Source organism: Pogona vitticeps, chromosome 3 (genome assembly GCF_051106095.1).
Source record: "Pogona vitticeps strain Pit_001003342236 chromosome 3, PviZW2.1, whole genome shotgun sequence".
In the NCBI taxonomy this organism is placed as follows: domain Eukaryota; kingdom Metazoa; phylum Chordata; class Lepidosauria; order Squamata; family Agamidae; genus Pogona; species Pogona vitticeps.
Window position 1 is genome coordinate 152,586,892 of NC_135785.1, and position 13,951 is coordinate 152,600,842.

The window sequence follows — 13,951 nt, forward strand, 5'->3', positions numbered from 1 at the left end:
TGCGGTCTGATGTACCACTGCAAGATGAGAATTCAATAGTATGGTGGCCACCACTGAGAAGGTCTAGTTCTTAGTAGTGGATTTCCAGGCCTCCCTTGGAGTGGCAATCCATAGCATTTCTAGAGAAGTGTGGGTGGGATGAGAGGTCAGTCTGAAGGAGAGGCACTCTGACATTAGTCTGAGTCTCTGTCTCTTCACTTCGTTAGTTTGAATATTCTGGCCTAGCCCTTTTTTTTTTTGGTCTTTCTTCTGAATTTATTCATCTGAGTTACTCATTTGAGTTACTCTCCCTAAACCTAAAATGCCTTCAAAATTTCATGTCTGTGCCAAAGGAAGGGAGGGAGGAAGGAAGGCATTGTGAATTAAAGGAAACATTTTAAAGGGATTAGCACAAAAAGTCTTGCACCTATTTGTGTGGAATATTACAGGAGTGATCCTTTCTCAGGGCATCACATGTCTTCACATTTCATGGATAGCCGTGAAAAAAAAAAACCACATACACAAACACAGACACAACAAAACTAATGGCCTGTTTAATTTATAAATGCAATTCAATGGAAGATGTGACAATTCAGATTTCCAAAGACTGATTCCATTTTGGATTGAAACTGGTTTGAACCAAATCAGGCCTGAATCAAAATATATGCATCAGGTTTTGAATTTATTTATTGATTGATTGATTGGGTCCGTGGACCATTGTACAGCCCTAGTTCAAACATTCTTGTGTAACTAAAATGGGATGACGAGGGCTTTGACTGAGGCTGCTGAAATGTAGAGTTTGCACATATTTGATACTGGAATGGTGCAAACGTGCTCATTAGTATTTGCTGCTGGACCCATGCCGATCCCTGCACAGGAGCGCCCATTGCTCACATATGCGTTCCAACAGTGTAGGGGAAATGAATCTAATTAACTACCTGATTATTTTCCCAATTATAGTATCACTGAAATATTATAAATTTCCTTTTTAACAATTCCTATATATTTATTTTGTTCAATTTATTTCTCCAATTATTTATTTGTCCCATCAAGTCAGATGATAATCTATTCAATAGTTATTGGCTATCCCTAAGCTCTTTCCCTTTCACTTCTCTTTTATATATATATATATATATATATATATATATATATATATATATATATATATATATATATATATATATATATATATATATATATATATATATATATATATATATGTATGTATATGTATATGTGTATGTATATGTGTATATATATATATATATATATATATATATATATATATATATATATATATATATATATATATATATATATATATATATATATATATATATATATATATATATATATATATACACATATACATATACATATACATATACATATATATATATATATATATATGGCCTCACAATCCCCGCACTTGCAGCCGTTAACTTTTGAATCAAAATGGTGCAAAACAAAATGGCACAAAATCAAATTGGCACAAAAAGTCAGAACTAAAATGGAGGTCCTCTACAACACTGGTTCTTAACCTTGGGTTACTCAGGAGTTTTGGACTGCAACTCCCAGAAGCCTTCACCACCAACTGTGCTGGCTGGGGTTTCTGGGAGTTGCAGTTCAAAAACATCCGAGTAACAAAGGTTAAGAACCACTGCTCTACAACACCAAGGCTACCCAAATGAACATGAAGAGAACTGGGTTCCAAAATTGCAAAAGGAAAACAAATGCAACTAAAGCCCCACAATGCGGTAACTTAATGAAACACAGCCCCGTTTAACCCCGTGCTCTTCCTCATTGCTCTTCTCTTTCTTTTTACTTTTTTTGCTATTCTTCTTTCCTCTCCTGTTCTCACTCTCTCTCCCTTTTTTTTTTTTAGTTTTTTAAGTTAAAGGCTGACCGATTTCGCTATCGCCTACCTCTGTATGGAGACCGTCCTAAATGGCATGCCGCTGTGCCACCACCCTCCTTTTATTAAAGCAAACTCCCAATCAACAACAAACCACTCAAATTAAATTATAATACAGTCCAATAAACAATAAATCCAACAATATATCACAAACTCCAAACGCAGGGATGGAGCCGCTGCTACCTTCCCTTCCAGTAAGCTCAATTGCCAAAGTGATGCAGCTGAACAGCGGAGTCACACAACCACTCTTCTCATCCAGTTGCCCCAAAAAAGAAGAGAATGGTCAAAGAGGGGAAAGCCCTTAAATAACCTCTGCCCACCCACAAATCCCAAAGGGCATAAACTGTCTCACGATATCCTGAGTAGAGGGCAAAAGCCAGCCACGCTGTTTGAGGTCTGACAGCCCTCCAGCAGCTGCATCATTCAAAGTCCAGTTTTAATACAGTGGTGCCTCGCTTAACAAGCACCCCGTTTAACGACGAAACCGCTTAGCGAAGAAAATTTTGCAATCGAAAAAGCGATCGTATTGTGATGTTCTAAATAGGAAAAAATCGCTTTGTGATGATCAGTATGCTGTTTCGCTTACCAATTATCGCATAGCGATCTTTTTCCTACAGATGATCGGTGGTTCCAAAATGGCCACTGCGTAAAAAACATGGCTGCCCACTGTTTTCTGGGACGGATTCCTCGCATACTGCGAGGAATGGCCGCCATATGGAGGATTTTCACTTAAACATAAGTTTTAAGCCCATAGGAACACATTGAAGGGGTTTCAATGCATTCCTATGGGCTTTTTAAAATCGCTTAGCGATGTTTTCGGTTAGCAACGATTTTTGCTGCACCGATTAACATTGCTAAGTGAGGCACCACTGTATTTTGTTTGAACCTCCTCCTTTTTTTAGAATTGCATTGAGAATGTTGCTTTGTTTTGCTGCAAACTAACATCACTGCATTCTCATTTATTAATTTATTCTGCCAGTATAATATTATTGTTGCACCCTCCTGCAACAATAATGAGAATTGAATATTGTGACCTAGTCAAACCTCCTCATTTCTCCATCCTTTTTTTGATTATAAAGAAGATTCAACCATTTACTTAATCCTGAATAGATCTTTGGCTTGATTATCCTGCCAAATATTGTTTGTATCCCTTCACCATAAAGCACAATGAAACAAATATTACAAATACAAGCGATATGAACATATTCCAATTGCAATATTAAAATATATATTTAATATTTTTATATGTCATGTTAAAAATATAATTCAATATACACTTTGTGACTAGGCTAAGTAGATAAATAGATTAGTAAAATAACATCAGCATCACTGTTGAAAATGCTGCAAAGAAGCACTGGATGTTCTCATCTACAAACCAAAGATAAAGGCATAAAACTTGATGAATGGGTGATACTTCTAAAATAAATGATCGGTTTAGAGAAAAAAAGTAGATAATAAAGGAGTGCATGATTTTTCATAGCAGACTGAACAATAAAGCCTTCGATCATCACTAAGCTGACAGCACTATTAGGATACTAAGGAAGATGTAATTGAATCACTAGGGCCAAATGAATATAGAAAGTCCATCCCAACCATCTATAAACTTACTTCAGGATGTTGTTAAGCCCAATACATTTTCTTTTAGGTAATATTGATTACTCAGAAAGGTCAATTATGTTTAGAAGTGGTGCTTATTAGGATTCCCTATTCTCTCAATGGTTAGCGTATATGTTTATTCACATAATTTTATTTCTAATTCCATTGATCACATGCTTTCTGTAGCCTTATGCAGGCGTTCATCTTGGATGTGTGGACAAGAGTTCCAATATCTCTCTCACATCTGCTCAGGAGATCTTCCCATGTTGATGAGTAAACTATTCAAGTAACACAAATAAAGAATTTGAGACCTTGACACTTGGTAGAATGCTTTATTCCAATGGGATCTGCCCAACCTACTCACCCATCCCAGGCTGGACAGTTGAGGACATTGAACCCAAGAGAGGCATGGAAGGAGAAGACCAGGAATCGATCCTTCTTATTGATTGCACCACACCTTTGGAATTGACTCCCACCTCATATTTGCATGGCCCCTTCAGTACCTTTAAGAGATTGCTGAAAACCTGGTTATTCAGACAGGCCTTCCAGAATATTCCATCAACAGAATGCTGAGTACTTATCAACTCCTAAGTTATTGATTTTGCCATTTGACTGCTTTTATTAAATGTTTTGTGTTGTATTTTTAAATCACAATGTTCAGTATATGTCTATTCATTTACATTATTTGATGTTTATTCTGTTATAATTTAATGTTATTGTTTATTTTTCTTATTTTTGTTGTTAACTGCCCAGTATGGCCTTTGATGCCAGATGGGCTGTATATCAATTGATCGATCGATCGATCGATCGATCCATCCATCCATCCATCCATCTATCCATCCATCCATCCATCCATCCATCCATCCATCCATCAATCAATCAATCAATCAGAATTGTGGAAGCATCCTAAATGTTTACTCTTAATTCTAGCCAATAAGCTCACCTTACTAGCTCGCTGCACTCTGCTGACCTCATTAATATAAAGTTCTTCAGAATTTTTCACATCAGGAATTATTATAGGGAGAGCCCAGAGAAGCATGACAAAGCTCTGGCTTCTCATCACTGCTGTTAAATAACATACACATTCGAAGTCAGAAGTTTTGGGTGCTCTCAGGAGCAAACCAGAAGTTGGCTTGAGAGGTGTTAACACACTTTGTTCAAAGACAAGCCCTGATTTGAATAGGTGTTACGATGAAGGACTACCTTGCAGAAAATGTTTCTTAAATTGAAGATGGAAAACATCCTCATAAAATGTCACATGTTCTTAAGAATGTGCTTTCAACAGGAAGTGATAAGGAGGAAAAACACCTGTAGGATCAAGAACTCAAGGTGAAAAGAGCAGCTTTCAAAAGAAACATTTGTGCTCTGTCGTTGCAAAAGAACTGACAGTTGGGTTGGGCACACATTCAGAGCAGTTTCTGAATGTATAGCCATCCTGAGGCACATTTTTTCACCTGTTCTCCCTCCAAGGAATTATTAACTCCGGAGGATGAAGGAAGCATAGCAGTAAAGTGTGGGTGAACCTAACCTTATCTTGGATATATATGCCCCAAGCGTAGAGGAAATAATAAAATAGTCAACTGTATCACAGGATGAATGACATTTACTAGTAGAAATAATGTTATCTCATCATAATAATTCAATTTAGCCATACATAACATTTTACTATAGCCATGTGTGCATGGCTGTGCATGCATGTGCACACAGATTTTTCTGAATAATATACCGTATAATATATGGTGTATAAGATGACTTTTTTGCCCTGAAAAACATGCCTCCAAGTTGGGGGGGGGTTGTCTTATACGCCAGGTGCACCCAGAGCAGGCAGCACGTAGCACATGGAGTAGGTGTGCAGCACCAGCGAGAGCAACATATTCGTGCCCGCCGGCCCGCGTCAAGCGCTCTGCTGACTTGGGTGCTTATTTGGCGGGAGTCGTGCCGACGCCGCCTCCCTCACCAGCAACAGCAGGAGCAACCACAGCAATGCCATCACCTGAAGGAGGAAAGAGGAGAGGTGAAGGAGGAAGAGGAGGAGGAGGAGGAGGAAGAGGAGGAGGAGGAAGCAGCATGGAGAGGTGAGCCCAGCCCGGGAAGTGGGTGGAGCTTGGTCCCCGCTGTCTCAGTCACTTCCTCGCACAGTTGCCCTCATGGAAAGCTGCAGCAGCAGCAACGCCATCTCCTTCTTCCCCATGACCTACCACCATGTTGCCCGGGCAGAGAGAAGCTGGCAAGCAAATGGCGCCTGCGACAATCCAGTGCCACCCTGCTCGTCATCAGTGCCGCTGCTGCGCCAGGTTCCTGAGGAGACGTCCCGAGGCTGGGTGAGCGAGCAGGCACTGGCCTCTGCCTCAGGCCAGCTGGTAGTCCACCCCAGAAACTTGTTTTCCTTCTCCTCCCTCTTTGGCCCCTCCAGCGGGGTAAAAGGCAGAGGGAGGGGGTAGACTTATATGGCAAGTATATAAGAAACACTATATTTTGAGTGGAAATGTTGGGGTCATCTTATATGCCCAGTCATCTTATATGCCGGCAAATACAGTAGATCTCTTAAAGAAGTGTGTGTAAGAGATTATATTCTGGAAGTTCTCTTCTACAATAATTTTCTGCACGTTGCGTAAAAATATATTTTAAAATCTATTTTGCTTTTTCAACCAGGATTTGTTAGAGATAATTCAGATATTATTCTGATCCATCAAAAAGCTAAAATGCAAAGTAGTATTTTGATTTTAAAAAGTGTTTTCCTTTTGGTTATGCCCCCCCACTCTTTCCTGTGGAAACAGAGATCATTTTTTAAAAAACAGCAAAGATTCAGGCCTATCAATTAGCAGGAGTCAAAGAATAATCAGCTCATAATTCTGCTCTTTAATTTAATTAAATTTAAAAGTTCCTATTGCTCCCACTACTAGGTCCTGTGGCTGCTCAAGGATTCCTTTTTACCTTGGAGAGCCTTTGGGAGCCTTAGGATGGGAGGTTATATGAAGACTACTGCTGCTTGCCCCACCACTAGGATCAGGACCAGCGGTAGTGATTTTCAGATATTAAATATATTTCAGATACTTCCCACCAACCCAATGCTCCCAAAGTCTTCTCCAGGTCAAAAAAGTATCTCAAGGGAACCTCAGAACTTAAAGTGTGAAGGGGATTGGAAGCTTTAAATTAAAGTAAATGAAAGTGTAGCACTGTGAGCTGATTATGTTATTGCCACCTAAGACTGCTCAGTTATTCAATAGGATTTCAGCCTGTTTCCCTGCACTGAACAGCAATATACATATGGGTATAGTGTATTTAATTTACATTATGCATTCCCAAGTGTATTTTAACAGGGTCTCCATCTTCTTGCCTTCCCCCATATTGCAATAAGCTGTTAAGATTTAAGCAAGGATGAGACAAGGAGCAGAGTTTTGAAAAGGTCTAGGTGACTCCAGGAGTTACAATCTGAAAATAACTCTTTTGAGCTCTGTAGAAGAGGAGGGGGGGAAGAGTTGGCTATTCTTCTTGAATTTTTTCTCTGTTGTTGTTTCACGTTGGGTGTGTGTGGGTGTGTTTCAAACACAAAGTTCTTCCTTTTAACATGTGGAAGATCAAATAGATATCATTCCTGTCCATAAGATGACTAACTGACATATAATAGCCTGGTGTATTATTTTCCTCCTCTTCATAAATAAATAAATAAGCATTCAGAGAAAGTACAATTTGGGGTGTACCACTCTCTACACAAAGCCTCCATCTCTCACATCCATGCATGATGAAGGATGGGAGTGCAGTCTACATATTCTATTCTGTGAATTGCAACTCTGGCCTGGAAAGTGGGTGAAATGAGGCTTTGTATTTACTCCCTTTTGTTGTTCTTCTCCTGTTCTACCTGTAAATTGACTGTGGAACACATGCATACAGTAGAAGTGGCAATACATGAGTGGAAACACTGAGAGCTATTCTCCAAAAGGTGATTTTTGCTACTTAGCAACCAGCAAGAAACCCTCCATCATGTGAAAGGTCAGTCTTCCCCCTTTTATTCAGTTACAGAAAATGGCTAGGAGCACATACTCCTTTTGCCAAGTGGCAAAAATACATGACAAATATCACTGACCCTATTTATATCAATTCCCAAGAAGTTACTGCCTTGTATATTGTGGCAGGAGTAGTCAAAGGAATAGCCAGGAGTTTAGTAAAATATAGCTTTCTGTCAGTGCACATATATATATTTTTGACAGCTTGGTTTTACTACTGGGGCAGGGAAGACTATTGTTGTATTTTCTTCTCTATGCTATTTTTCTCATGTACAGCCAAAGCAAAAATGTGCAATTCTTCTGCAAGCACACACATATGAAGTCTCTATAATCCCTCTGCTTAATTCAGTTCCCTGTTTAGAGAATGGATCTCTATGTTTTGCAATAATATTTACTACCCAAACTGGTTATAGCTAGCAATTACATATATTGTTTTGCAAAAGTCTCAATTTATAATCATAAAAGTATGTGTGTGTGTACTGTTTGCCTCCTTGTCTCTCAAGATTATGAAACCTAGGCATGGATGCTGAAATCCTGAACATGACCATCTTCATATTAGTTTGTTTTCAAACCACACAGTCTGGAGAAGGTCACAGAAAATGAATTCTAGAATGGATTTCTAATAAAAGTGGCAAGTTTCCAAATGATTGTTTGTATTGCAGTGGCTAAAGCTGCATCTGCTCAACACCTTGAGCTGCAAGTTGTGCACTCCTTAAAATGTGCAAAGAAAGAAAGAAAGAAAGAAAGAAAGAAAGAAAGAAAGAAAGAAAGAAAGAAAGAAAGAAAGAAAGAAAGAAAGAAAGAAAGAATGAAATAATGAATAAATGAATGTACTAACTATAAAGCAATTTGAAAGGAATGTTTCTAAATGAAAAGCTAATTCTCTGTGGCTGTGTGTATGTCCTGGTCAACTTGTTTATTACCCACTGTGCATTGTGTGGAAATGTGGTCCCCCGAATTTAGGGAAATAGAATATGGTCATATACAGAGAGTTTCCTGGTACCTGCTATGGGTGTGAAGGGACATAAAGCCTCGGGGATAGAGGTAGTACAGAGTTTGGATATGGGGGGGGGGGAGAGAAAGAGGAAAGGAGCCAAGCGAGGGAAACTCAGGGGTGTGTAACTCATGTAGCACTCATACAGGCTGAATGAACATTGAGATGGAGGAGAAGAGAATACAAAAGTGTAGTGGGAAGTGAAGATAATGAGTTTTGACATCCAGCTGAAGGTAAGTAGTACCAATACCTGTGCTTTCAACTTGTCCCATGAAATCAAGTTAGCACGTATACACATGCCACTAGATTTTCAACAAAGGAATTACTTGTGATTGAAACGTCTATCGGAACATACTGTATTTACTTATTTAAAATATTTTTACCCTACCTGTCTCCATTAAGTGATCCAAAGTGGCTGACGTCATTTATAAAAGGATGGCTAAAAACAATAAATTATTCAAATAATAAAACAAAATTATATCAACCTTGTATTAAAAATGTTAAATAAAACCATTATTAAAAGAGATTTAAACAACAAATTACTAACCATCCCAATTATGAAACTTCTTTTAGGCAGTCTGCCTGAGAAGAAGGGTTTTTGAATTGATGTTGTATGATATGAATGATCAGTTTATCAATATCAACCTGTGATAGATCACAAATACATGCAAACCATAGCTTGGTCCTATAGTCAACAAATTTAGAGACAGAATCTCTAACAAATGGATGTGCTGAGCCCTTTAATTCTGTGTCAGAATTTCAGTCAAACTCCTTATCAAATAAAGAAACTGTTTAGGTTTCAGGGAGATCTCAGCCATTCTGCCATTCTTTCCAATGACCAATGACTAACACATCATTGACGTACAGCTGGGATCTGCCATGACCTGCACTGACAAACAGCATCCCAACTGAGGACTGGCTGACATGATCCTGAACAATCTGTAATTATCTCCTCAGAAGCAAGTCCCACTAAGTTACAGTAAGTGAAATTTACTCCTACCAAAGGTATGGGACTGCATCTTTAATATTTGAATTAAATATTTTATTTAAAGAGCAGGTCCCAAAACAACCATTCTTACTCTCCTTTCTCTTTTTACTTTTCAGTTCAGTTTAAATTTACTCCTGCCCTAGACATGAATCTGCATGAATGCAAGTCATTAACATTGGCTGGCTCATGCTCATACTATTTAATGATATTAAAAACGATCATTACTGTTGGCAACTCCTCTTCTATGACATGGTGCACTAACCTTTAGATCTTCATAAAGGTCAAAATGGACATGGCCCATTAAAGGACATTATCCAGGTTTTGGAAATACAGTATCTGTTTTGTTAGATCAGCAGAAGACTTTATTCGATTCTTGCTGTGTATGCACACACAAGCCACATACACATACTTCACTTGAGTGAAGGAGACATTTATTTCAGTCAGAGGACAGTGAAAGAAAGGAGGAATGAATGGATGACCTTTAAAAGGTTATACATCGTTTTAAATACCAATTTTGCTGCCAACTTTCCTTTGAATGAACATGCCTCACTATCTCTGCCATGCTACATACTTCATAAAACCTCGTTAGGTTTTCCAGCCTTCCGGTGTATTGAAGGTATTGATTCCCAATTGTCTTAGCGCTGTTCAGAAGTTCCATGCCAGGAGACTAAAAGAGTCACTTGAGCACAGAATCTTATTGAACAGATTTTCATGTACTCTCTCTATATATGTGTGTGGACTTCTATTTGTATAGGTTAAGAAAAAGATTCAAATTCCGAATGACATGTGGTTTCCTTCACAAAAATTTCCAATGACTAACATCCAGTGAGGGACATTGTTAGCAGACATGTTTCTATCAGTAATCAGGAAGGTGCAGTCTTTCCTCCCTTTTGCACCTCTAGCCCCAAACCTGCCCTGAAGAGAAAGGAAACCATGCAGAACTAAATTTTAGCCAGCATTAAGAATAACCAAGAGGAGAGGAAGTCAAGAAATGTCAGTTGCACTGACACTGAAGTGCCAAAATAATGATGGCTGTAGGCTGCAGGCTTGCTCACATTCAGGAAGCAGATGCTAGAAGTGGCTTTGATTGGAACTGCCTGTTGTGCGAGAGGTAGTGTCAAATTCCTCCCTCCTGCTGTATCACTAACACACACTTGAAGCTATGTGTCCGGTTGTAAGAACATTTTGAGAAGAACATTGATAAACCAGAACACATCCAGAAGAGGGTGAAAAAGTCTGTGGAGCAAACATAAACCAAGCAAAATTGGCCAACAGAGCTCAGAAATGACCTGTATCAAGTGTCTTTACCCTTTATGATTCTATATTGAGCTGTTCGGGGGGGGGGGGCGGCGGACCAAAAGACCCAATTCTGACAGACCTAATATTCAAACCTAGGGTATTTTTAATAACAATTTCTGGGGAAGATTAAATAATTTTCAGGATCCATATTGCAAATGGCAAAAATTCCAACTTCTTTGATACCCTCAAAGAGATACACTGCACAGACTGAAAAGAGCAAAGAGCCACAAGAGAGAAGCTCTCTCAGGCCTTTTCACACTGTGAAATTCAATGTGATCACACTCATGCTTAGAAAATCTTTCTTCAGTGTGATCTATTTTAAACTCTCTTTTAAGCAAGCCCTCTACCCATACTGGAGCCTCAAGACTCTCAGTAAGCTGCCTGTGGAGTCAGAGAGGCTCACCACTGCCAGAGAGGCTCCTCTCCACTTCCCAGCTGATCAATGAGAGAGGGAAGTTGGCCGCAGTGTCAGAAAGACTTGCCATTCAGCTCATTCAGCTGCTTTTCTCATTCAGCTGCTTGCTGACTCTCAGCTGGTTTCCTCCACTCCACAGCTGATCAGTGAAAGTGGGAAGACAGCTGCGGCACCAGGGTTGGAGGGACTTGCAACCTCACAGCAGCCTGTCAGCTGTTCTTGTCCACTCACCAGCTGATTGCTGCTGCTGCCAGCACTGCATCCATAAATGCTGCCTCTTCTAAGGTGACTACTGGAGCTGCAGTGGTGGAGGCAAGACCAAGTTTCAGAGTGCTGCACAGCCACCATGCCACAGCAAGCTCATTGAGGAGCCTTAGTCGGTCTCAGCTGGCCTCCTGGGCTGCTGTTCCCTGCCTGCTCCCCGAGCCTGCTGGGCTCCAAATCAGGCCAAACAGAATGCATGCCCAAGCTCTATGTCAGAAGAGTGTGAAACAACACTTAAAGGGGAAGGATGGATGATTCTAAGTAGAAATGCAAGTGGACTTGTTCCTATATTTACCCCCAATCCAAATTGTGTTATCTTCGATCCATATATCATATCTAGATGGACAGGCCCATTCTTTCTCCCTCTCTCTCTCTCTGTGCCCCCAAACAGCATAGTCTGTTTCTCCCTTTAAATGCCAAAGAGCACTCCTCTTGCTGCTACTGCAATCTAAGCTATAACAGTGTCTCTCAAAATTCTCCATACGCTTTGGTGTACAGAAACTGAAATGGCAATTCCACCTAATTTCTCCAAAGGAAGGAAACATTCTTCTACAATTTCTCAAAGATAGGGCTCCCCATTAGCAGTGGTTATAACACAGCTGTACTCTTCTTTTAGCCCTCAAGATTTCTAATTTATTACAATGTCACTCTGAGTGCCAGCTGTGGTCATTTTGGGTGTGGGGTGGATCAGGGTACAAAGGATCTGGTGAGGTCAAGGGGAGGAGTGATGTGCCAAACAGCAAACAACTTTTTTGTAGCCCAATCGGCTGTCAAAGTAGAAATAGAAAAAAGAAGAGAGAAGAGAAGGTGAAAAGGAAGGAAATGAGGGGAAGAAAGGGTCTAGGAGAGAAAGAAGAAAGATGGAGGAGAGCAAAGAGTATGCTGTTCATATGGGAAAGGAAATGGAAACTGACAGGAGTGAAGAGGACGGAAGAGTGGCCAGGGCAAGGCAAAGAGTATAAAAACAACAGGTGAAACTGCTGGGGGAGGAGAATGGATGGATGGAACAGGAAATGAAAAAAGATTGGAGGAACTGGGAAAGAAAGGAGGGAAGTGAAAATGGAGGAAGAGAAAAGGGAGAGGATTAGGAAGACAGTGCAGGGAGCAAAGCCATGGGACAAACAGGAGAAGGGCAGAAGGGGTGATCCCTCATGGCTGCAGAGGTCACTGGCACTTGCTCAATCTCTCACCCACTTGCAGCACATTACCACAGCACCAGTCTTGAGCAGGCAGAAGCTTCTGCAGATGGGGAGCCCCTTGGTGACAGCACCATTGGCTGGACACCCAGAGCTGGCAGGGGAACAGTGCCAGGTGCTCTGGATTAAAAAGGAGCAGAACATCTCTTAAAGAGTATAGAATAATGGAATCATAGAAGAGTGAAGTTGCAAGGGGTCATAATAAAGTCCAACTCCCTGCTCAATGCAGGAATATAAATCAAAGACTATCTGCCAAGCAGTTGTCTAAATTTCTCTTGAATACATCCAGTGTTGGAGCACTCACTAACTCTTCAGGTAACTGGTTGCACTGTTGTACTGCCCTAACAGTTAGGAAGTTTTTCCTGATACTCAACCAAAATCTGGCTTCCTGTAACTTGAGCCCATTGTTGCATGTCCTACACTTTGGGATGATTGAGAACAGACCTTTTCCCTTGTCTGTATGACAGCGTATCAAGTGTTATCGTATCACCCTTCTGTCTTCTTCTCTCAAGGCTAAACATGCCCATTTCTTTCAGTCTTACTTCATAGGGTTTGATTTCCAGTCCCAAGATCATTCTTGTTGTCCTCCTCTAAACTTGTTCCAATTTGTCAGCATCCTTCCTGAATTGTAGTGTCCAGAAATGGACACAATACTCAAGGTGAGGCCTAGCCAGTGCTGAATAGAGGGGGACTAGCACCTCGCAGGATTTGGAAACTATGCTTCTGCTAATGCAGCCTAAAATAGCATTTGTCTTTCTTGTAGCCACATCACACTGTTGGTTCATATTCAGCTTGTGATCTACAACGATTCTTTTTTCCAAAAGAATTTTATTACTCCATATAAAAGGCTTTTTGTTTTTCCACCTCATTCTCAGGGCTCTTTGAATGAAAATTTCTTTGGATGATCTTTTTGAGTTTACCACAACAGTACAACAGGTCAAGAGTACTGTTCTGCTTTTCAGCACCTATTACTCCTCTCTTCTTCACCTTGTGGCTGCTCTGTTTAGCTGCAAGATGATGCATCTGTCCTGATCTGAAGAAGAAAAAGAGAAACATATTGTGGAAGGAGTTACCTTATACTTTCCTCCCTTGGACTTTAATTGTTATGTGGGAAGCAGAGGAGGCTTCCGCCTACCACTGAATGACTGTGTGCTGAAATACCAAGACCTCTATTAACATCTTTAGCTACTTCTCATGAAAAGTAAGCTCCCAAATCCTGAAGGTCACCCATGAGAATTTCTCTGATGGTTCTGTACCTGTGAAAATATTTTGGAAAGGAATTTCTTTTGTATCTGATTGAA